The sequence below is a fragment of the Giraffa tippelskirchi genome, chromosome 7 (assembly GCF_054371585.1).
Source record: "Giraffa tippelskirchi isolate mGirTip1 chromosome 7, T2T-mGirTip1v1.2.pri, whole genome shotgun sequence".
Classification (NCBI taxonomy): Eukaryota; Metazoa; Chordata; class Mammalia; order Artiodactyla; family Giraffidae; genus Giraffa; species Giraffa tippelskirchi.
Window position 1 is genome coordinate 95878703 of NC_137281.1, and position 25596 is coordinate 95904298.

The 25596-nt window shown below is 36.5% G+C and overlaps 1 long non-coding RNA gene across 1 annotated transcript in view; it reads right to left on the minus strand.

The window, feature by feature from the left end:
* Positions 1-5761, minus strand: part of LOC145512764 (uncharacterized) — a 103683-nt gene extending 97922 nt beyond the window's left edge. Inside the window, exons 1-2 of the long non-coding RNA XR_014058780.1 lie at positions 4165-5761; positions 1866-1942 (exon numbers count right to left, since the gene is read on the minus strand). This is a non-coding gene — a long non-coding RNA (uncharacterized LOC145512764). The remainder of the gene's footprint in view (positions 1-1865; positions 1943-4164) is intronic.
* Between the last annotated feature and the right edge of the window lie 19835 nt (positions 5762-25596).

A 25596-nucleotide genomic window follows, 5' to 3' on the forward strand; every position in this document is an offset into this window, starting at 1 on the left:
CTTTCCTAAACAAAGTTGGTGCACAGGAGTACAGCGCTTTGAGCTACTCATCTGTCCTGACCGGCAGGCTGCGGAACATAGATACAGCAATCTGCTTGGCTGACTCCTGCCACACGTTGGAAGTCACGGAATAGGTCTCAGCAGGTTAAGAGCCATGTACCTACGCACAGCAGAACGCTGTGATTACAGCAGGTAGGTGGCTCGCGTAGCAGAGAACTTCAGAAAGTGGGGAGTCCGACATAATGTGATGTGTGATTTATTGAAGTTGGTGGGGACACACACTATAATTGTATGCTTGATCTCATGTCTGATTGTTGTGTCTTTCAAACCCTCTGGAGGCCAGCCCCCCATGTAAGTGATAACCCACTGGCGCTTTTGTTGTGAGTGCAATTGAAATATATGAAATGAATAGCAACTGATTAATTGAAGCCAGCTACATTTTTGGAAAACAAATCAAAGTGATTTGCATGAATCACAATTTGTTATATAATACGTTTGGAGGGCACAAATTACCTTTTTAAAGCCTAAGACACATATATACACAGTGGAACAAACGGAACTACAATAAACTGGGCTATAACTACATAATTCATATTGAATACTGGATGCCAAAACTGATATGAAACAAATGATTTTCCAATAAACTACTCAGGCAGAGCCATATCTGTTCTAAACTTTCAATAGAATATTATTTATAATACCAATAATTCTTCCCAATTGTTAGCCATGGAATGAAGGAACAATCTATTTTACATATTAGTTTGGGGGGGGGGGTTGTATATTTCCAAGTTGGAAACTGATTTATAGTCATGTCCCAGAAGATGTGATAAATAATAGTAACTTTGAGAGAAGTACTTGGAGGAAAACTTTCATGGCAAAATCATTATTGTCTTGTTCTAGTTTTGAATAAAAACCAAAGTAGTAAGAATAGTGTTGTCAGCATTAAAAGTAAATATAATCATCATCATTATATATTTCTCTGAGTTTATTATCTATAATAGATTTTTTTAACTTTTACTTATTTTTCTCAAATTTATTGTATCATTTTTATTGTTAAAAACTACAGTATACAAATATGAAAACTGAATTTCACACTTTATTGATAACCACTTTTAGTATTTAGCTATTTTTCCTCTGGTTTGGTCCTAGATATATATTAATATTACATACAAATGTTATATGCATGTATATATCTATATGTACATACATATACGTACATACATATATATGAGAAATAGTCTCAAGAAAATATATGAAATAGACACAGGTATATTAGAAAGTGGGATTGTACCATATCTACCACTTTATAATTGCTTTTTTATATAACAAAAGGTACCAAACATTTTTCTAGCCAGTAAATATATACCTGTACCATTATGGAATATCATTATTTGTTTTACCAAACACATTATTTTTTTACTATAATAAACAAAATACCAAAGAACATCCATATACATAAATCTGAATAAACTTGTTTGATGATTTTGTGGAGATAAGTTCTTAGAAGTGGAATTATTGAATCAAAATATATGCAGATTTTGAAGGCTTTGGTTCACATTGTAAAATCACCCCCCATAAATTTGTATCTGAAACTATTCCTCCATCTTCTTAAGCCTCACAACTCCTAACCACAAATGCAGATGTCCTTCTATAGTTGTCGAGGCCCTCTTTTCCTTTTCTATCCTCCTTCTTTTTTCCCTTTATTCCTGTATTCCTTTAGATATTAATAGATGAAGAGCAAAGTACCTCTTAATTTTTAAGTGCAAAACCTTCATTCACGTAACAGAGATTTGCATAACTGAATGGTGATTTTTAATAATTTCTCATCTGTGCATTAATTTACTCTAGGAAAGAAAATCACTCACCTCTAGAATTTTAGTACTCCATGGTGTCATTTCTGTGTCTGACATCTTGTTCCTGTTAGTGTCATTAAGATATTTTCCTAGGAAAAATCAGTATATAGACTTTAAATGTTATTTCATTTCTTTTAAAAGGAAATGAACATACTATAAAACTCCTAAGCCAAATTTTTGATTACCAAAGTTCTAAGCAGGCCACATTAATCCTTAGTAAATTGAAAATGGAAATGATCCATAGAGTTTTTCCTCTCTCTTAATTCATTAGGTCTTTTTATTTAAATTTAAAATTCTTTGCATAAACCACTATCAATACAGTAAAAAGGCAACCCACAGAGAAAATATTTTTAAGCCACATATTTGATAATGCATTACTATCCAGGATACATAAAGAATGCCTAAAACTGAACAATCACAAAAAACAAACACAATTCAAAATGAGCAAAGGTCTTTTCATTAGGTCTTTTTAACTAGAGGTTTATTATCAGGAGAGCAGCACATATCTTGGCAGATAATTGCTTGGCTTTCATAGAAGCTTTTAGTCTCTGATATGATTGTATGTATTTTACCTCTTCTTGACAAGTATATATAAAATCTGAAATTAAGAGATTTGAAAGCAAGCTAACATATTTGGACAAAAATAATTTCTGCAAGTGCAAAGTTAGAATTAGTGGAGGCTCTGGTTAATAAAAAATTAGAAATTCTTTAGAAATTTCCCCTGAAAAATGGTTACATAACATGAACTAGGAAACTTATCACACTGATAAGTTCTTATCTTTAAGAAATTTATCTTAATAATATGATATTCCAAGAAAGGCACAGCAACATTGATATAATCAATTGATATATTGATTGGAAATATTTTTTTCCAGCCAAATGTATTTTCAACTTAATGGCATAGACACGTTAGGAAAATAAGTTTCATTTAATTAGAGAGAGAGTGTGTGTGTGTGTGTGTGTGTGTGTGTGTGTGTGTGTTAGTCACTCAGTTGTGTCCAAGTAGTCCAAATCAAAATTGTAAACTAAGATTGATCCTATGTATATGATACCACCTTTATGGCAGAAAGTGAAGAACTAAAGAGCCTCTTGATGAAGGTGAAAAAGGAGAGTGAAAAAGCTGGCTTAATACTCAACATTCAAAAAACTAAGACCATGGCATTTGGCCCCATCACTTCATGACAAATATGGGGAACAATGGAAACAGTGAAAGACTATTTTCCTGGGCTCCAAAATCACAGATGGTGACTGCAGCCATGAAATTAGAAGATGCTTGCTCTTTGGAAGAAAAACTATGACAAACCTAGACAGCATATTAAAAAGCAGAATTACTTTGCCAACAAGGTCTGTCTAGTCAAAGCTACAGTTTTTCCAGTAGTCATGTATGGATGTGAGAGCTGGACCATAAAGAAGGCTGAGCACCAAAGAATTGATGCTTTCAAACTGTAGTTTGGAGAATATTTTTGAGAGTTCCTTGGACTGCAAGAAGATCAAACCAGTCAAAGGAAATAGGTCCTGAATATTCATTGGAAGGACGATGCTCAAGCTCAAGCTCCAATACTTTGGTCACCTGATGCGAAGAACTGACTCATTGGAAAAGACCCTGATGCTTGGAAAGATTGAAGGCAGTAAGAGAAGGGGACAACAGAGGCCGAGATGGTTGGACAGCATCACCAACTCAAGGGACATGAGTTTGAGCAAGCTCTGGGAGATGGTGAAGGACAGGGAAACCTGGCGTGCTGCAGTCTGCGGGGTACCAAATAGTCAGACATGACTGAGCAACTGAACAACAACAATAAGATTGATCCCAGGTATCTTCCTAACTCCAATTTCTCATTTGAAAAATTACTAAGCATATATAATATTCTACTCATTGCAATAAGAGTAAAAGAATAAGGTAATTTCTCTAATCTTGAAATGTGCTCTGGAAAAATAAAGGAAGTGAGTGAAAGGGTCTTCCACAGGAGGGAACAACATTTGCAAAGATCGAATGCAAAAAAAGAACATAATACTTTTGAGGAAGTGCAAAGGTGCAGTTGGAGTTCTTTTATACTCTTCGCTGAATTTGCTAACTCCATACTATAGCTGTTCAGAGTCACCAACTCATGTGGGTTCCCCTTTATGCAATGGACTAGGATCAGAACTTTTCTGTTTTATTCTCCCTCTTCACAAAAATTCTCTCCACTGTAGCCATTTGTTGGAAAGACACTAACATCTTCGTGTATTACTTGCCATTGATTTATAGAATATTGCACATGCGGTCAGGGGAAAAACCATATTGCAAAAGAGGGTAATGCCTAATGGAGCAAACCTTTAATGGCAGAATTTCAGGCGATGGCAGCAATCCTTTGTTCTGAAGATGTTTTGGGATCTTTCAAATTGCTTTTCCTAGGCAGCCATTTATTTTGGCCACAAATACATCTAATTTTACATTTAAAAGAAATCTTTGTAATAGAAAGCTTTTCTGAAGGAAAAACGTATATCCAGTTGTGAGTGACACCTGTGCCATGTGTAAGAATTTGCTGTAATGTTACAAAACTTAACTCAACAATTGCCTTCCACTGTTTGCTTATTTTGCTGAGTATAGGTGACTACCATTAACTTGTTTGATTCTCTAGACAGTACATATTATGAGATGCACTTATGATAGTCAAGATCAGAGTAATGGCTGGAGTAGTTTGAGGCTGAGGTTCCTTTCTTATGAAAACATTGTGAGTTGGCTGGTGTGTATCTTTCTGGTAACACATCTATGAGTTAAGGATGCTTCCTATTGTAGGTCATAGGGTCTGGCGCCTGCAGATCTCCTGGTTTTGGCTTAGGCTTGTTTTTCACATTAATGGGAATTAAGCTTGTTGGTAGCAGTTCCATCTTTTCCATTAGATGCTCATTAATAAAACTCCAGATGCCCATTATTCATCACATCATAATGTACTGGACAGCAGTTAATTCACCTGAAGTTTTCACATTTGATAACTTCCTCATGCGTGTTAATTGGGTACTTGGAATTTTCCATCAATCATGGCATCTCAGGTTTTGACTCTCCTGAAAGAGTCCATTTATGAGACATATATTATGTGCTAGAGGTACACAAGTAAAATTAAGTGTAGGATTCAGTTTCAACTATGACTCATGTCTGCTTCAACTGAAGTGCAGGGCATAACTCGGCCCTTCAACAGGTTCTTCCGCAAAAGAGGCAAGACGTTACCTTTACCTCAGCTCTCCTGGCTCAGAACTCCACTGATCCATTGTGCCATGAGAAAGATTTACATTCAAGGAGGCTTTGAAAGGACATTTGCTGCAGGGAGCTGTGTGGAGCAAATGCCTGGCAAGTTCTGAGCACTTGGAGAATTAAGTTCTTCTCTGAGTATCATGATTTTGTTCCTTGTGCTTCTTATCTGTAAACCCTAACAGTTGAAATCAATGGTCTCTTTGGATCATTCTGCTCTTCAATGTGGCCAGAATCTGTTGGTGAGAATTCTTGAGGTCTGAGGGAGTACTATGTTGATTTTCTCTACCTTGCTACAATTATCTCCCCTGCTTCCACTCACCTATACTTTCCCCTTAAAGAAATGTATTGTTCTTTTATTCAAAGCAACTCCAAAATCCATGCTGTTTCGCTTCTCATTGTAAAATATTTTTTATAAAAACAAGAACATTGGTGGTATACATTTCATTTTTTTTTTCTACTGCTTTTACCATAAATGGTTAAAATTTAGGTATAGCCCATTTCAGTGAAAGAGAAACTCAGCAGAGGACACAAGCTCAGGCCGCCTTTGTCCATGACACGGGTCAGTCATCTTTCCATTACGTGATTGGCCTGTGACTGTGGCAGTATCTGCTCACTGGGCTGAATTAGCAGTCATCCCATTGGTTCGTGTACCCTCCAAGGTCAAGTAAATAAGCAATTCCTACAGCCCCAAATTTCTCCTTATGCCATCATGCCGCCAGGATACTAAGTAGGTCACAATAGGACCCAGATAATAATTCACTTCAGGTTTCCAGGTTGCTAAGAGCCCCAGTGGTTGTCCTGTGTATGGCCCACATTCTCTTCAATCTTGCTTGGCTCTTTCCTTTCCGAGGTCTTGATCTCAGATCTGCATATATTTACATGTTTTAGCTTGTAAGCTCTTTAGCTGCAAATTATATGAAATAGAGGTCAGCCCTCTGCCAATATAATTTTCTTTTTTCCCTATTTGCTTACTCTAAAAAATAAATAAAAACATAAAGAGAAAATAAAAAAGTGAAGTCTTTCCATAGTCGTCTTTTAATTCTGTCAAGATGATTGTTTGAATACTCTTCTCCAGAGAACTGCATTGTAGCCCCGACTTCCAAGGTGTTTTGCTCCAAGTTGGTATTTTCCCTACTATACATGGAGGGAAATTGGTGATTCTCAAAGGTTAAAAGGCTTATGATCTCTCCTGTTGAGGATGGATGTCAAGTCAATATATAGACTTGGTCAGCCTGGACCCTCAATTAAATCGCTAATGTGTGATCTGGGTTTCTGACCATTCTCAGTTCAGTTTTGTTAGTAAAGGTATATAGTTAGTGATAATCAGTGGGCTGGGCCTTTCTGTCTTCAGGATAATTGTGGTTCTTACCCCTTTAATCATATTTCTAGATGATTTTTTTCTTTTGAAAATCTGCAGAATGATGTTTTTTCTTTTGAACTTGTGTTTAGTTTCATATTTTTGTCTATCCATTCTAATTCTTAAGTGTTACTGCTGCTTAACTTACTTTCAATTTCAGGTTCATCTAGCATCCTTCAAACTTTTTTCAGTTTGTGTCCTTCTTAAACCATACTATAGAATATTATGCGTGGATTTGGGAATGAAGAAGAAATACTACTAATTTATAAATTCAGTAAAATTTCATCTCTTGCACTTATGTGCTGCTAGTTTATTTGACATATTTGTGTACATTAGAGGAAGCCTGTCTTTCCTCAAGACATTTTCCTATCTTCCAGAACAACAATCCTAAACAATAAAGAAATCTAAGATGACTATGAACAGTTCTCCCTGGAGCTGGCTAAGGTACAAGGTTTACCACTGTATGCAGGAGACTCCAAGAGTCATTAACTTTACTTAAATACAGTTGCTCTAATTATACTTGTATACTTTCCTGAAAGAACACCATCTTTATGGATTGACTATGATTGTTGAAAAGTGGAACTGAACTTAAAGTTCAGTAAGAGGTAGTGCTTCATCAATGACTGAAATGATTGCTCCCTTTCTTAGGATTACAGTGTAAAACTCCTTTATTTATTGAAAAACAGCAGAGGTACAAAGTCCATCTTTTCTGAAGAGACTGCCTCCAGAAAAAACAAAACCCCAATGTTAAATAGAGAAATCAGTAATATAAATCATGTACTACATGATTATTGGGCACATTATAATCTGTGTATGTGCAGTATTTTAAAATACATCTGATGATTAATAAATCATCCATGTGTAATGACATATGGATATCAGAAAAATGGTTCTCTGAGTACTGCTAAAATCTGCAGAGTAGAATATTGGAAGGTTTCCAAGACTTGATTCATATGCTCTTTCCAAAATCTAAACAACAACGGATCAGATGTTTACCTGGATTAACGATTTAAGTTAATCATTCCATTTATTCTCAGAAGACCATAATGGGAGTCAAAGGTTATGATCTAGATTTAATGCCATTCAAGTTACATCCTATTAAATGTTCATCTTTTTTGAATGAAGTATAAAAATGAAACACCAGTGCCTAAACTAGAGGGTAAAGTACACTTTTAAGCAAAGCATAAAAAACTTCGCTGGCCAAGTTCACCCTCTACGTTCTTGTTGGTGCAAGTGGAGGAGGGGGGGAGGCTTGGGCTCTTCCATGAGCTAGGGTCTTCAGAATCTGTCCCATGATCCAGGGTAAAAGAACCAAATGGAGCTAATGTTTGTGTTCTATATGAAAGCGTGCTCATGGATAAATGAAGAGCTTTTTGAACTGAATCTGAAGGGAAAAATCTGCCATGGAGATGAGGTAAAATTTCTGAAGAATGAAACAGTCTGTGGGGTAGAGTGTATTTACATTTTCAAACACTTACCTCTTCAACTCCATCTCCTACATTTTGAACACTCAGTATACTCCAGCTACACCAATTATTACTTTTCCCTCTGCCTTGAAAATTCTTCCCATCACCTCCTACCTTTTGAACTTTTTTTTTTTTTTAATCAAGTCTCTACTTCTGTGAGTTACTTCTTTATCTGAACCGTTAGGCAAACTTGGATGGTAGCATATATCCTAAGACATTGTAAGTATTTGAGAGTAGGATAATACCTTCTTTAATCAGTCTATGTCTGTAGATGGAATCTAAGATTCTCTCTGTAGAGTTTGTGGATTAAATAAATGAATAAATAAAAATTATCATTACTGAGATCTGTATTTTGCCCTTATGCATAACAAATACTCCCAGTTACGTTATCAAGCCCCAAGTATTTATGGTCACTTTCCAGGTGCCAAAGCCTCATATTTGCAAATGTTTTCTTGGGATATCATGGCTTATGTATGAGACATAGACTTTATCATCGATTAATTTACAATGTAACTGGGGAAACAAAATAGATATTCATGAAATCAGTAGGAAATGTGAAAGTTAGTGTGTGACACGTACTGCCTTTGGTACAGACCAAGTTAGTAAATACCTCAAGTGAGGAATAAATGGTTTGAAATAAGCCCTTCTGGGACTTCTGAGAACTCCCTCACTATTAAAGCTTCTCATCGAGTAGACAAAGGAATAAAAGACCATAGGCATAAAAAAAGAATTTCTTGGGACTGCCTTGATGATCCAGTGCTTAAGGCTTCCCTTTCCAGTGCAGGGGGTGTGGATTCGATCTCTGGTTGGGAGCTAAGACGTCACATGCCTCGTAGCCAAAAAAACAAAACAAAAGACAGAAGCAAAATTGTAACAAATCCAATAAAGGCTTTAAAAATGGTCTGTTGGGAGCCGTTCTGGAACTACTGCCGGGTGACAAAGTCACGGCACCAATCAAGAAGAAACTGCAAAGCGGTTTCTCTCCTGGATCGGAACCTTCCCTCCTTCGTGTTTCTATGCTTTTGTTGTGGCTAACTCTGTTTCATTCTTTGATGGCTGGAGTTGTAGGGGCTTCCATGATGAGGTCATGCTGCTACTGCTAAGTCACTTCAGTCGTGTCCGACTCTGTGCAACCCCATAGACGGCAGCCCACCAGGCTCCGCCATCCCTGGGATTCTCCAGGCAAGAATACTGGAGTGGGTTGCCATTTCCTTCTCCAGTGCATGAAAGGGAAAAGTGAAAGTGAAGTCGCTCGGTCGTGTCTGACTCTCAGCGACCCCCTGGACTGTAGCCTACCAGGCTCCTCCGTCCATGGGATTTTCCAGGCAAGAGTACTGGAGTGGGGTGCCATTGCCTTCTCCGATGAGGTCATGAGAGTCCAGTAAAAAGAAAAATGATCCCTTGACCCAGAGAAACATTCCAAAAATGATTAAACCTACTGAAGCCCCTGGCTCGTGGGTCCCTAACACTCAGCCAGGGAATAAGGCCATGATCATTTGGAAAACAAGCCCTAAGCCTATTGTGATCTGGCCTCATGAGGAAATTGTTATTGATGACTGGAAAACTTGGGTCATGTATCAGGGAAAATTACAGAAACTAAGCCAATTGCCTTTTCCCCTCAGAATCTAAGCATAAACGGAAAACAAATATATAAATTGTATTGTAAATAGTTTCTAGGTAAACTGCAAAAGACTTCCCCCTGCCAGAAATAGTCTTGTGGTATGTGAGTAGATAGATGGTAAAGGAGCCACCGCTGACAATGGCTGTACTATGAAAAACTTTGCCCTTAGACACCACTATAGTACTTATTCACTGAAGCAAGACGCTGTATTTGCTGTAGTAGCAGGCTGTACAAAATAAGTAGATGGAATAATATGATTTATAGACTATGTTTTAGTAAAATAAAAATAGGTTTCAGGGTAAACATGTAACCGAAATGTGACAATAGACTAGGAAAAAACTTTTAACACATCTTAGAATCAGGGGATATGATCTGAATGGAAAAATATTGTAAGATCATTACGTAGAAGAACATGTGCTATATAAATAGAGACTAAAACAATAAAGACTATGGTCCTTGGGCCATCAAAAACTCTGTCTCCTTTCTTTTCCTTTTGCCAATGCCATTCATCCCTTGGGGACCCCTGGACCAGCTGGAGCTGGACTGCGGCAATGGTCCACATTAAAAAAAAATCTTAAAAAAAGAATTTCGTCATATTTACATTGGAATAAGAGTTTGAGTACTTAACAAGGTGAAAGGCGAAGTCTCTAACAACCGTGAGGTTTCTTGTAACTATAAGGCAATAACATTGGGGTCTGGGTGGTTTATGCTGCTCCAGGAAGGGGAAGAACATGATAATGTCCTTTGTCTGACAATATGCTTCTGTTATTAGGACCTAGGGCTTCTGAAGGATGTGCTAGTGGACCATCACACAGGTTTCTGATTTCCTCTCCTTTTGTTTGAGATAACAGTGTTAGAAAATTTTCAAACTAAGTTAAAATTTTTCAGACATAATCTTTTCTTAATGTCCAAAATAGCCTTGGAACTAATCTTGTCCTTCCCCTTCTCAAATGGATCATGTAAGCATTCCACTATTTCTTATCATTAAAGCCGAATTGCTACAGAAATCCCACAGCTTTCAGTGTGCCATCACTAAGCAGCACCACTAAGATGGAGCATTCGAGTCACTACTCTGCAGCTAATGCAAACGCATATGAAAAGACATTTGTTTCTGTAACCACATATGTATTTACTAACTTACCCAAATAGTTGGCTTTTTTTTTCTTCAACAATAACTATTTTCTGACAATGCCAACCTAAACAAGAAAAAAAAGAAAAAGAATGCTATTGCAGTCATGGTGTTGGGATTCCTATCATTTTCTTTCGACTCCTATTTCACAGAAATAAGGGCTAAGAAAGCCAATACATGACTGAAGAGCATTTTCTAAGACAAGCATTTTAGTTCAGGCTAATATGGCATCACTCAGATACAGCGCCATTTGCTGAAATGGTGTGTGTACTTACAGTTCTTTCTAAATGTAGTGATTAAAGTGGGGAGAGCCATTTCTTTCTTTCTTTTGATTTTTAAACTTGAATTTACTTTTGTATGAGTAGGAAAGAGAGACAATATATGAGCAAAATTACTTTTCTTATTCTTTCTTTCCATTTGTACTCTCATATTTAGTCCAACTATTTACTTCATTTTCAGATTATCAGTGTATATAAACCCATTAAGGATACATGCCTGGAGCAAACAGATACCGTACAGACTTATACAAAGATGCAAATGCAGTTTAGAGACTTTGTCAGCTAATCAATTATGAACTGTTTTGACAAAGAAATTTGTGGTTTTGTTAAAATACCCATATATGTTTCCTTATATACTCTGATTCATTGCTGGATATTTCTGTAGACTGTCATATTCTTCTGAAGCTCTTTTTAGCCAGTAATTATGCTGACAACAATCTAGGTCCTGGCACTCTTTGGGGTCACCTCTGGCTGCTAACAGAAGCAATCTAGACCCTAGTATGTTGCAGTTAAATTAAATTATCATAGAGATGTAATATGTGCTCCTACACCACTCTAGCTGTGAACCCAGAATCGAAAGAAGATTGATACACTACAGGAATGGATCAACAAATAACTATGTGGGTGGTACTGTAAGATCCTTACTTCTATAAATATTGATGTAGATAAGTGGAACAGGGATTAAAAAATTATATTTTCTCCAAAAGGGAAGTTTTGTTTGTTTTTTTCTATAAACAGCTATCAAATGATACTGACGGTGTATTCATGTTTACTGTACATAGGTCCACGGGATATTTTGACGTAAGATTTGCCTTCAGTTAACATTAAATCATTATTGGATGAGGTCACAGGCCCTTTGTGCTTGACACTGACCACTTCTTACTCCAGGAAAATGTTCCAGAAATGATCCATTGGAAGGTGACCAAAGAAATGCAAGCCTTTTCGCTAACTGTGGAGTATGGACTGGCATCTATGTAAAAAAATATTAAAAAAATTAAAAAAGGAAGAAGTTGTAAAATACACTTGGATATGTCTATAATATAGCCACCATTTAATACAATGAATTATAAGAAGTAATTCCATGATGGCACTAATATTTTGTGTCTATAAATAAAATGCAAAATTAATTTTAGTTTGGAATATCCAATGAAAACGTTTTAATAAAATAAAATTAAAGAAGCCACTTAGTTTTTAACATTTAACTCTTCATTTGCATATTCATCTTCTATACATTCTCTAAACAGCAAAGGAGAATACGAGATAGTCATTTCTTTTAAGAAGACCTAGAAATGAAACTGGCAAGTGAAGCAATTAGATAAAAATATAAAATATAAAGCTCTAGCCATATAAATCTCTGAAATACATAGACACCCATTATTTGGGATTCTTAAAAAGTTCTCAGGTGATATGGACATTTTAAAACTTAGTAGAATCTGATACACATACTGCCTTCATTAGTTTTCAAGAAATTCATCCAGATGGTAAGAGATGATAGGTAATAATAATCATAAAACCAGACAGAAAGAAGTTCATAAGAGCATGTATTAGATGAGCTAAATCATACCACCTTGAAATATGTATATATCACATAGAGGCAATAAAATAACATTATGTAAGAGAATAAAATGTCACAAATACATTTCTATTGTGTACTACTCATAATAGAAGTGTTTCTTTACTTTTCTGTTAAAAATAGAGTATAGGATCTCATATAATGCTCAACTATAAAATGCCATGTATCCCTCTCTCAACCTTGTTTACAATGGCATGTAAATTTTTTGCTACGGAAATAAACCAGACATTATGAGCAGACGCACGTCAACACAGCTCTAAATAGAGGGTGCTTGTACTCATGGCTAATAAAAATTAATTAATATTAAATTAACATTACCTCAAGAAGATATGACATCATCATGTCCAGCATATCAGTTATTAACAGATTTTATTGTTAGAACATTCTTTCAAATGGAGAAACATTGGAATTGAATGGATTCAATATTAAAGTTCAAATTACTGGTGACCTATCTGTACTTAATATGATTGAGCTAGACAGGGCTTAGGTGTTAGCCAATACAATTTGTTCACTTTACAGAAAAATAAAGCTCATTAATTCATTCATTCAACAAATATTTATTTTGTCCCCACCGTGTGCTAGTCATGTTTCAAGGGATGTTGGGAGATGGAGTCATGTTGGGGTTGGAGCTAAGAGCAAAAAGAATAAGGACTTTTCTCCATGTAGCTTACATGGGTGATTCGGAAAGGCTTCTCTGAGGAGATGATACTGAAACCGATGGATGAATGACAAGAAGGTGTCAGCTGGCAAAGATCGAGAGAAGAGTATTCGAGGCAGAGGTACCAATTAGTGAAAGGTTGTAAGGCATGAATAAGCCACGAATGATTGACAAACAGGAAAAAAACACTCACTGTGACTTGAGCATAGTGAAAACAGGACCATGAAGGAAGATGAGGTGAGAGAGACAGGCAGAGGCTGATCATGTTAGCTTTAAAAGCCAGGATAGGACGTTTTGATTTTTTTCCTGATAAGAAGCCATTGGAAGATCTTAAGCATGAGAGTGACATGATATGATTATGCAGTGAAAGGATCTGATGGCTGCTGTGTGGAGAATGGATTAAAGAAGAAAAGAATGGAAGAAGGGTGATTGCTTAGGATGTTACCATATTCATCCAAGGCAGAGAGGGTGGTTTGTCTACGTTGGTAATAGTGGAGATAGAATTGTTTTCGTGTGAGATAGCTTTTGAATCAGAATTATCAAAATCAGATGAAAAAAATGGGTACTGAGAGTAAACAAACTGTAGAAATCAAGGACGACTCCTAGGATTTTGGCTTGAGTTGCTGGGAGACAACAGTACTGCTAATTGAATTGGGAAAAGCTGAGGGGCTGAGGGAAGAGCAGGCTTGGGGGAAACTTTAGATTTTGTGAGATGTGTTTGGTATGATTATTAGATACTCATGTGGCACTGTCAGATAAATAGTCAAATGTAAAATGGATGGTACTTAAAGCTAGGTAACAGTGAGTTCAAAGAGGAGGAAGCGTGTGTATATACAGAAGCAAAGAGAACTTAGATACAGGAGAGGAGAAAGAGAGACCAAAGGAGTCTGAAAAGGAGAATTAGGGTCACACTAGGAAAATGATAACATGGAAGCCAGAAAACAATGTTTTAAGAAGATTGAAACTGTTACTAGGACAAATGCCATTGAGATAAAAGGTAATACATGATCAGAAAAATAACCATTGGTGTTCATCATTATTGGTTTCTCCAAGAGTACCCAGAAGAAAGTACTTAAATTATTTGTGATTTTTCTGTTCCCATTCACAAAACCAGAAATCTGTGTCTTAACATTTGAGGACTTCTCCCTTTTGGACTACATAGAACACTCTTCTCAAAGGCATATACTGCCAGGGCTCTCTCTCAGCAATAAGTTGGGCATCTTTAAGGCAAAAAGGGAGGACATGTGGGCCTGTTGTTTCCTGGAAGACTGCAAGAACCTCTGAAGCTATAAGAAGAGAGAATTTTACCTGCAATCTTCCTATTCTATGCTAGGCCATCTTCTCATCAAAAATGATGAAAAACTGTCAGTACTGAAAACATCAAAATGACTCAAAAAATCTCCATGTTAATCCTTATACTCTGGACAGGCATAAAGTGAATAAACTGTAGTTACTGCATTTGTCAAAAATGCAGCTTCATTCATATGTGACTCTGGTGATACCTAGAAGAACTATTGCATGTGGCTTAAGTTCAAAGGCTTTGATCTTAGCAAATCTGATTTATGATGGATTCTTTTTTTTTTGTAAAGATCATTTTAAAGATTATTTCTCCTTCTGTTGGATCTGGGAACATGACAAAGATTCTCTGACAGAAAGTACTTGACTCTTAGGAGCTTATACTCTAAAAACTTTACATTCTTTTTTTTTTTTTTTTTACAAAGCCTTACATTTTCATAAAATATGACCTAAATGTAAGTAAGGCTCTTGTCAAAGTGAGCTTTTAAATTTTCCGTGATTTAATTTCTGCTCTTTGACAACTTCACAACCCTCCTTTTACCCCTATCTCCAATTTGGTAAACTTGGAGAGGAATAAGCAAATAGATGAAAGAGAATTTACCACCATATACATTGAAGACACAAGTAATATTTTAGCTAGAATAGGTCTCGGAGAGCAATCATTCAATCAGCTCTTTTTATAAATGAAAAGACTGAGGCCTAGTGAGAGCGCTATGTCTAATTGGTGAAGACAACAAATTGAAATCCAAGAGAGAAGCAGTTTGCACTTTAATTGGACAGTGATATTCATATGTCAAAACTCTGCCTTTGCCCTGCTTCATTTTGTACTCCAGGGCCAAATTTGCCTGTTATTCTGGATATCTCTTGACTTTCTACTTTTGCATTCCAATCCCCTATGATGAAAAGGACATCTCTTTTTGGTGTTAGTTCTAGAAGGTATTGTTTGTCTTCATAAAACTGGTCAGCTTCAGCTTTATCAGCATCAGTGGTTGGGGTGCAGACTTAGATTACTGAGATAGTGAATGCTTTGCCTTGGAAACAAACCAAGATCACTCTGTCGATTTTGAGGTTACATCCAAGTACTGCATTTCAGATTCTTTTGTTGACTATGAGGGTTGCCCACAGTAGTAGGGTCATCTGAATTAACTTTTTTTAAAATTTGGACACAACTTAGTGCCTGAACAATAGCAACAACAATTCATGTGTCAACTCGGTGACAGTTAAGCACTTCCAAAATATGACCTAGGACCGAAGCTAATTTCATCTTAGTCCATATAAATAAAACTATTGTTTTCAGAAAAAGTAACCAGACCTCATAAAAATTATCACATTTTTCTCTAGGTGCCACATTTTAAAAGAATCCTTGAGGGAAAGTAAGACGGACATAAGAGATAACCAAATCAAAGTCACATGAGAAATAGCCCAGACAACTAGAAATGCTAAACTGGACTCAAAATGTCTCTTGGAAGAGAAGAACTAGAACAGGTAGCAAGGCAGTGATAATGATGTCTGCATGGAATCAGTTTATTTTGCAAGTGAAAGTGAAAGTAAAGTCGCTCAGTCGTGTCCGACTCTTTGCAACCTCATGGACTGTAGTCTACCAGGCTCCTCCATCCATGGGATTTTCCAGGCAAGAAGACTGGAGTGGGTTGCCATTTCCTAAGATCAAATGTGTATATATTTCAAGGAGGTAGTATTCCATAATGGTTGGGAGCACAGTCTTTAGAATCAGACAGAACTAACCTTTGTTCTCGTGGAAGTTTCCTAAACCATGTCCTCATCACTTCATCTTTCACATGGATTTATAATACTTCAAGTGGATTTAAATGAGAATGTGCATATAAAGGTCCTATCGCAATGTCCAGGATATAGTGAATGCTACGTAAGTGGTCACTATTATTATTTAACCATTCACATTCCTATGGAGGGAAGGTTTCACTTAAGGTAAATATCACATAACCGGAGGATAATATGGGCAAACACAGCTTCTCCGAATGGATGTTGCAGAGAGGAATTCATGCCCAGGATGGATGGTCTCTAAGTGTCCTCAATTTAAATATAGTGATGTTAGGACTTTGGCATCCCACTTAGTGTTTTCACTACTATCCTGTGAACTTTAGCAGGAAACAGCAAATCAAGGGAATGATTTTAAAACCATTCATGAATCTTCATTATTCAACAAAATGTAGGTTTTAAAAAATAAACAAAGTCACAGTCCCATGTGCAGTGTCATTTCTGCACTAGTAAAATTCACCCAATAGTTATTTTCTTCCATGTGTTTTCAACTTTATCTGCTGAACAGCTCTGCTGTGATTATGATCCTGATGCTAGATGTTTGAACCAGTGTTTGTTCCTTATTCTGTCGCCATTTCACATATGGAGAAACAGTACGATGAGTCCATTGGCTGACATAGAGGGAGAAGGGGCAGGCAGAAGGAATGGGAGAGATGTAATACGAGCTGGAGGAGAATAAGGAGAAATGAGGTCCAGCTCACAAAGTAAGCTATTTCTGGAATTAGAATTTGCACGCATGGAGCTCTCATTCCTTAGCTCCAAGCTAGGCTGGCTGCCTTCTAAATTTTAATATACTATTTTTCTCAGATTTAATTTACATTTTTATGACATTTAATGGGTGACTTGTATCAAATGGCCATTTGACTGCTCAGGCCCACATCTCTCACTCATATTTTCATTGAGGCAAAATTTCACAGTTTTGAATAATGTTAAGGATTTTCCGGAGGTTTCCATACTGAGGTGGGAAAAACAGACACAGACCTAGCTTGGCGCTAGCAAGGAAGCAGCAATTCAAAAACAGATAGTAACTGGCATTGGTTGTTACAAGGAGACTTGTAACAACACTCCAGCTCTCATCGCTCTCATTTAGAAGCCTCTTGGTGCTGATGAATCAATACATACATGACAGAGAATGAGGCCCAGTGATGGGGGAAAAGGGCGATAATTTTTTCATATTTGTTTTGTAAGAGATAAAATGAAAGTCCAGAAAATGAGGGCTTTGTGATCACTGAAGGCTAAAGTTGTTTGTTATCCTGAGATTAGACAGACATTTAAATATTAGCTTTCATACTCAATATACCCAGATCCTTGAACTGGAAACCCTGGTTATGTTTAGAAAGCGAAGGGTAATTTTCTCAGCATCCTTCAAAACTGAATTGTTTTCAACAATAACAAAATGAGCCCCACTTTCGTCAGGTAGATGACTATTTAGCTGGCCTTGTATGCTGATAAAACATACGTGATTTATGAAACTTCAGTAACCATCTCATCAGAATAACACAGACTTCTTTGCACTATGCATCAACCATATTCTTTCTGGAAGAAATCTGGTTAGCAAATCTACTGAAACCTCCAAAATTTGGGGTCAAAAGGTTTTGGCTTTTCACCTTCCCTTTTACCTTTGGGAAAAGAATGACATATAAGTTGTATCTTAGGTACAAAGAGGTTCAAAGCAGGATGTTGCGATTGAAACAATGAACTACATCTAACTCGCACTAATGCATTATGCAAAATAAAAATATATACAATTCAAACCAAACATGAGTGGTCAAAAATTGCATTGCTTGATAAAAACAGACTTTCCCCTTAAGTAATGAGTCTGGAGGATGTATTTACAGGGCTATCAAAACAATTCGAAACATCATAAGGCATAACATTTGTTTGCCTTCTCAGGAAAGTAACTGTGCAGGCTTATGGATCATCTAAATTAGACTTTACTATTTTGATGTCCTTGCCATTTGTTCTTTTAAATTTCGAGCCTAAGGGGTATAGTCTCCTATCAATGTGCATGTGTAAGTCCCATTAAGGCTAATAGGAATTTGGTGCCTGAACCCAAAGAAAAATCTGCCTCTAAGATGGCACTATGCATATGTAACACACAAAGAAAAATAACCCCCCAAATCCATTTCTTTTTATCCAAAGCACATAAAACAATTATATTAATTATAAGTACAAGATAGAGTACTCTCTGTGGAATTTTAAATCAATTTAATAAATTTGCAATTTTAGGCATTTCCCTTGCTCAAAATTGCTTTCTGCTTTAGGTTGTCTCAGGCTTTGAAGAACCTAGTGACGGATGGAAACTAAGAGAAACAGGAGTGGCGGGAGTGCATTTCTCAACATGGTCTTCATTTATTTATATTCTGCAGCGCACGTAGTCATGATGTTTCAAACTTATTTCCATGAGATTCAAAATAAAACCTGGAACACAAAACAGCTTGCCCATATTTTCTTGTTTAAGGCTCTATCTCCTGAGCTTTCCTTTGTATCTCAGTTTTTCTAACCACATAAGAAATTTTCAGGCAAGAGTCGGTATTCAAATGAGATGTTAATTTAAAAAATTGCTCCATCCTTCTGTTTATTTTGGTAGAAGGGAAATATTGGTTCTTGGAGTTGCATTAAAACCTAGATTAAAAAAAACAGTTTTTATCTTTATACATCTTTTGGAAAAAAAAATTCTACCTCAAGAAATTTCTTTAACAAAGAGAACATTATTTCAGACTCTAACATTTCTGTCTGCCGATTATCATTAGTCATAAGCTAAGCCCTGCACTAAATGTCTAGTGAGCACAGATAATGTTCATTTTGTCTGGAAGACAGGTTGCCGCCTGTCAAGGAGCGATGGAATAAATGACAGGTTTTGACTCTGTGCCTTGCAGGCATATTAGGCTAAGAAATCGCCAACATGATGAAAAATTATTTTGTCAAAAATTTGTAGGTCACCCATCATTGTCTAATGTATTCTGTGATTAATTGCTAGCATAGATCAGCATTATGTCTTTCCAGTGAATCACTTAATTGTTGCCTGCTTCATGCTCTTAATGTAATGATGAGGCATCTGCTCCTTTCACATGTGCTTTTAAATGCCAGCTTTTGCATCCAGGTTACAGGGTTGGTAATATTCAACTTAAAGAACTAGTTCAAATTAAAAGTTGGGGACCGCCAGCTCTTCTTGCTTTTTATGGGAGTGTGCGCGGAAGGCTGAGTGTTAGTGTTAATGTATGTAGATTTTATTTCTGATGAGTGATTATTTGACTGCTCATTTTACGAAGATTTATGGTGTGCTTTCTATCTCCTGACTGCAGTGCTACTCTTATCTTTAATAAAGGAGATGAGGACATTAATCAGCCATTGTCAGGGCTCCTGACTAAGACATTAAATGTACTGTATGGGATAGGTAAACACGCTCCAGATCCTTCTCTACTCCACTAGATCAGGCAAAAAAACACTCATTATATTTATCATAATTTCACATCTGCTGTTTTTGAAGCAATGTACCATGAGGCCATAAACTGTATTACAACTGTGCATAAATTCAACTGATTTGTGGCTGGAGTAACTAATTCCTAAAGTACATTTTAGAAAAACAAGCAGTGAGCCCTGAAATTGCAATTCCATAAAGGCACTAAATTACTGACTGCAGAATCAAAAATTTGCTTGATGTGATTCTGCAGTGACCATTTTATAAAAAGTGACAGTGTGCCTGTGATTGAGTCAATAAAATAAGAACGAGTGAGCTGTACACTCAAACAAGATTAAAGAGAAAAGGAATGACAGAGGACAGACTCATGGTATACAAATAGAGGAAAGCATAATGTTTCCCCCCAAATAGCTTAAGGATGCAACTATTTTAGCAACAATAATGATTTGTCAGTAAGCTTTTCATGATTTTGGAGGTGGAAGAAAAATTTTAATTTCTCTATTTATTCATTTCACAGCATGATCAGGAGCTACTTAATATGCTAACAAAATGGATTTAGAAATACTTTTTTTAAATTGTGGCATCACCTATTGATTTGAGCTTGCCACAATATTTTCTAAAATTATAAATGATAATTCTGTATGGATTATTTACCCGTCTCCTTATTTTTAAGAGTGTATGCCTAAGTAAGCTCTTTGTTAAATCATCTAGCCATTTTGGGGTAGAAAATGTGTGTGTGTGTGTTTACGGGAGGGGGGAGTGTGTATTTCTCTATGGTTTTTTTTTTTTTTTTTTACCTTTATGGATGTGTACCACTTCAACTTTTTACAGACTTGATCAGTACCTGAACTTGATATAATATCTTCTATGAAGGAAGGGAGAGCAGGAAGTGATCTTTTATACAGGACAAGTAAAACCAGAAATACCATTGTTTTTGAAGACAAAATGCTCTTGACATTTGTTAAGATGAAAACCAAAGGCAGACCTGACACTTGGAATCCTGAATAGAGGTGTGAGCCCACAAATGAAACCTGTTAAGGATGGCAACCATGTATGTTCTCTTGGAAGTAGGATGTGATTGTGTGATTATTTATTGACTAGAAAAAGCAATTTAAGGGAAAAATAACTGGAACTGGACTTTCATTGCTTGGGTTTCTCATGCTGTCCATTGCCTTTCACCAATTATTTCATGCATCTCTGCGGTTGAGACTGGAAGTACCACTGAGCTGCATTTGTTATGTGTGACTAACACGCATATGCATTCTTTGTTTAATATTCTGTGTTTGAAGGCTCCTTCTGATCGAATGTGGGCAATTACTTGCTACCCAAGGCAAACTGTGAAGGGCATTTATACAGAACATGTTTTTAGATTAATATAATCCTATTTGGTTTTATTTACAGAAGAGTATGTTTGCCGTCTTTTATCCCTTTTCCTGACCACTATCCTGGTCAACTTTAACGGCAAATCTGGAGCTGGCACATCGAATATTGCTCTATTCTTTACTCATAATATCAAGTCAAAAATGGTCATGTTCATAAGGCATTGCACAGTTTCTATCTAATGGTATCAATCTGTGCATCACAGAACGTTTCTTTTCCTGACATTATTACTTTACTGAAATTAAGCTTGAAACAATCTGATGTCAGATACTGTATATCTACTTTTATTGCCAGCCTTTCTGAGCCCACCATATTGCCAGGACTGCATCTCATTTTAGATGGGTTTAACCAGATATATATTCTCAAGTTTATTGAGAGTTGGATAGATTACATTTCCCATTCTCAAAGAGCAGGCTGGTCCTTTCAGTGCATTTTATAGAACAAATGTAAATTCCCATGCTGCAGTTGACAAAAATTCATGGTTCTTTTCTTAGTGTCAAAAATAAATTCAGCATAGCATTGGAGATGAGTAAGTGTGGTGTAGAGGAGCAGGCTTCAGTTCACCCTTTCTGATTTAGCAGCAATTTCGATATACTTGAGAAATATGTAAAAGTTCAATTATTATGGTCTAGGGAAGGAGATTTGCTCACACAACAGAGCTACTGTACTTGGGAATGAATTGTAAGGACTCCATGAAATGCAAAGCACCTTCTGAGCACAGCAAGCCCCTCTTCCTCCCATCTCCTCTGTCTCCTTCCTTTCCCTATCTACTTATATATCTTATATGAAGTCTTTTCAAAAGAGGCTTTCACTGTAGTTAAACAAAATGCAGCATAAAAAATCGCCAAATCACTCCATTAAAATGTAATAAAAATTAGTCTTTTGCTACATTTTGGAATTTATATATTTAGGAGTTGCAGGATATGCAAAGAATAGCTATCAAATAAATTTATTAGCAGCTTGGCTTGATCAGTTTGTCAAGATTGCTTACATATGTATGTTTTAGAAGGAAAGGAAGATTTGTATGAAAAAGGTGTTTATAGCTAAGAGTAAACCAAACATACTGAATCATGGAAAAAAATGCTCTTTCAAATACCATGCATTTTTATCAACAAACACACAGCTCAGATTGTGGACTGTCTGCTTAAATGCCAAGAGTGTGTCCTTATAAACAAACAGCACGTCTTTCTATATTTACATTCATTGGTTTGATTCTTTTTTCTTGGTCAAAGTGAGGGGTTTCCTCTAACTATCCATCAAAAGTTGTTGTTGCACTTTAAAAAAAAAGTGATGCAAAAAAAATCCCAAGAGTATTCTGTGGAAAGAATGTAGCCTGTAGCCTGATTACTGTAAGAGTCAGTCCAAGTATATATGCACTAAACATTTTTATTTTGTCATTTCACTTTGCTACCCCCAGGTCTGAGCAATTAGGTAATAGGTGCAACTGGGAAGAGTTCAGAACTACATCATTCCAACAGGGGGGAATGTGATCAGACATTCTTAAATAGGAAGATCTATTTCCCTTACAGTCACATTTACTCTCTTAGGCATCTTCTTCATGAGAAGATCATAAATAAGGTGGAATCTTGTGGAATCTCAGAGTATGGTCCTTCTCTAGGCATTCGTGAGGCAAGGACAGCCTTTGGTTACAAAGGGAAGACACATCTGGACACACACACACACATACCCAATTCATATAAAACATATTACACAGATATGGTATATGGTTATGACTTTACAGTTGTAGATGTAAATATATATTTCAAACAGTCTTTTTGATAATAAAAAAAATTTTTTTGCCTGAGTTTTTGCTAGATCAATTTAGGCCAGTATTATTTTTTTAACCTGTAACATGAATGATGAAACACATGATTAGGAATAAGAGAAGGATTACATGTGTTTGCATTGCTGCAAGTTTTCTGCAGGAAACTTCTAGAGCCATAAGGTCATCTTGGGAAGGTTAGTTTAGTTAAAACAAGATAACATGGAGGCCTAACTGGGTGAAAGTAAGCAATTATGCCCTGGGATGGGCTGAAACAAGGCCAAGTCAGGAGGGCCCCTCCCTGCCCTTGTGACATTGCCACTTTGTTCAGACTCTCTCTCGTGCTATATATGACACGTGTCTGAATGACGTCGCCAGTCTTAAACTGAATATTGAATTTTAATAAAGATTAATTTCCTTCTTACTTTTACCTAAAAATAAATGTAAGTAGAATTTCTAATGTGTTATCTCACATCAGTGGCTCACCCTGAACACTCTGAAGACATCTGGGAGAGAAAGTGAATCCCAGAGGACAGTAGAGTGTTTAGGGAAGTAACCCTGGCTTCCCTCCAGTTGGTCAGCTTTACCTGAGGAAGTCCAGGTGGACAGACTCCCAGGTTTTCAACTTTGAAGGGTTCAACCGTTACCGAGAAATATATTTTCTGCTATGCCTATTTTTTTTTAATTTCCAAAGAGGTCACCTGCCCACCTCCACCACACACACATACCACTACTTTGCCGATGTGTAAAACACCAAGTCAATTAGATAGCAGGTAGCATTGTGAACATTTTCAGGATTGTCTGCTGTTAACTATCTCTGCCCAACTAAAAACAGAACCCAAATAAATAGACTGAAGCTGTAATTATGTGTTCAGGGATTTGCTGGTAGTGAGGATTATTCAAGATTAGAATGTGCTTTTAATAGTCCCCATTCTTATGTATGTGGCCTGTGAAGAGTGATATAGGGAAGGGCCTTGCTTTGGACAGCATTATTTTTGGTCCTTTCCAAGTATGAGTGAAGGAGAAACTGGCTTTTGTCTTCATAAAAATTGTACAAAGACTGGTGTCTTACTTCACTTCGATTCCTGAAGCATAGCTGATATTCTGAAACAGCTGGGCAACACACTTCCTACTGTACAAATTACTTGTATTACCTTTTTATTTTTAAATTTTTGCTATTGTTGTTGGGAAGCAGATCCTATTTCACTGATTCCAAGTAAACAGTGAACAGTTGACTATGTCTGCCTCACTGCTGCTGATGGAACCCATGCTCTGCACAAAGAACAGTACTAGTAAGGAATAGTCTCACAATTGTAACTTGGAGGTGCTGTCTACTTCAGCAGGAGTCGGCCAATTTGTAGTTTACATCCTATATAGGCTGCATATGGAAGTCGGAATTTACTGCCCCACTGATTGAAATGATGTTCTTGCATCCCTTATAGATTTGATTTCAGGTGCATGAACAGGCTTACTGTTGGTCCTTTATCCAGCTCTGTACAGAAGGATAGTTTTAATGACTTGTTAAAATTCCCCTGTTGCATTGAGAATCAAATTCAGGGACCATAATCTAATTGAATCGTTTCAATAAGAAATCAGGATTTTCATCTAATTTTTAATTTAATCTACTCCAAGGAATTATACTGAGGTTTTTTATAGTATCCTTTCAACTTCAGCAACAAAGGCATCTCCCTATTCACAAAGAAGAACAAAATCTTTATATGTGGCTGGTTCTTTCAAAGTAGATGGAATTCTCTTGCCTATTCTCTTTCCAAATGTGATTCTATGCTGTTTGTCTGGTTAGCGTGTTAATGATGTACATATGTGCATGAAATGGGATCAATACATTGAACTTTGCATGAAGTGAATATGGCGTGATATCTCAAGTATATGATAAGTGATCTGGACAGCACAGTCAAAACAGTCATTTTGGCCATCTTGGCAATCAATATTGACCATTTCAACTGCATGCTAGGGTCTGGAGTCTGCCTTATTCACATGGGTGGCCAAGATGAAGAACAAAATGCCTCAGGATTCCATTTCTATTTTTCATATGGGCACAGTCTTGGTCAATGTTTAATATGGACTTTGTTCTGAAATACTCAGATATAGTGTTATAAATCACAAATTCAAAGGGCAAGGGGGACAGAAAATAAAAAAAAAACCTAAGGTCCTAATTTCCCAAATAAAATACACAGAAGATTATATTCATGCATGGTTTTGTGATTTCCAACATCTTCCTTTTGTGATAAGTGCTATTTCTAGAACTTGGACCTAAATTTCAAAAAGAAGAAAAAAAAGCATTAATCAGATGCTAATTAGCATGTATCATTAAATGTTATAGACTGAGACAGGAAGCTCACCTCCTTATAAGTGGCTGATTCCATTTCTCCTATACTGTCAGATATTTGGCTATTTCTCTCTCTCTCTCTGATTCAGTTCTTTGCTGTGCAGACTGCAAAATATAATAACTTCTAAGCAGTGTGTAAAACAAAGTGCTCAATTCACTTTATTAAAATATCCAATAATAATTGATTTAAAGGCAATAAAATGTGTTCATTAGAGGGTTTATATTCAAGAAATATTGAAAGTATACCTAAAACTGTCACTTTTATTGTGAATGAACAGGATAATATAATTTGAAAAGAGTGTGATCATACTAAAGATTTGTCCTGCAGCATTATCTGATAGCTCGTAAAGTGCTGAAATTTAATATGATGCTTTCAGTCAGTTTAATTGAAATTTAATTGCCACTTTGGGCAGAAGGTTTAGATCTGATCAA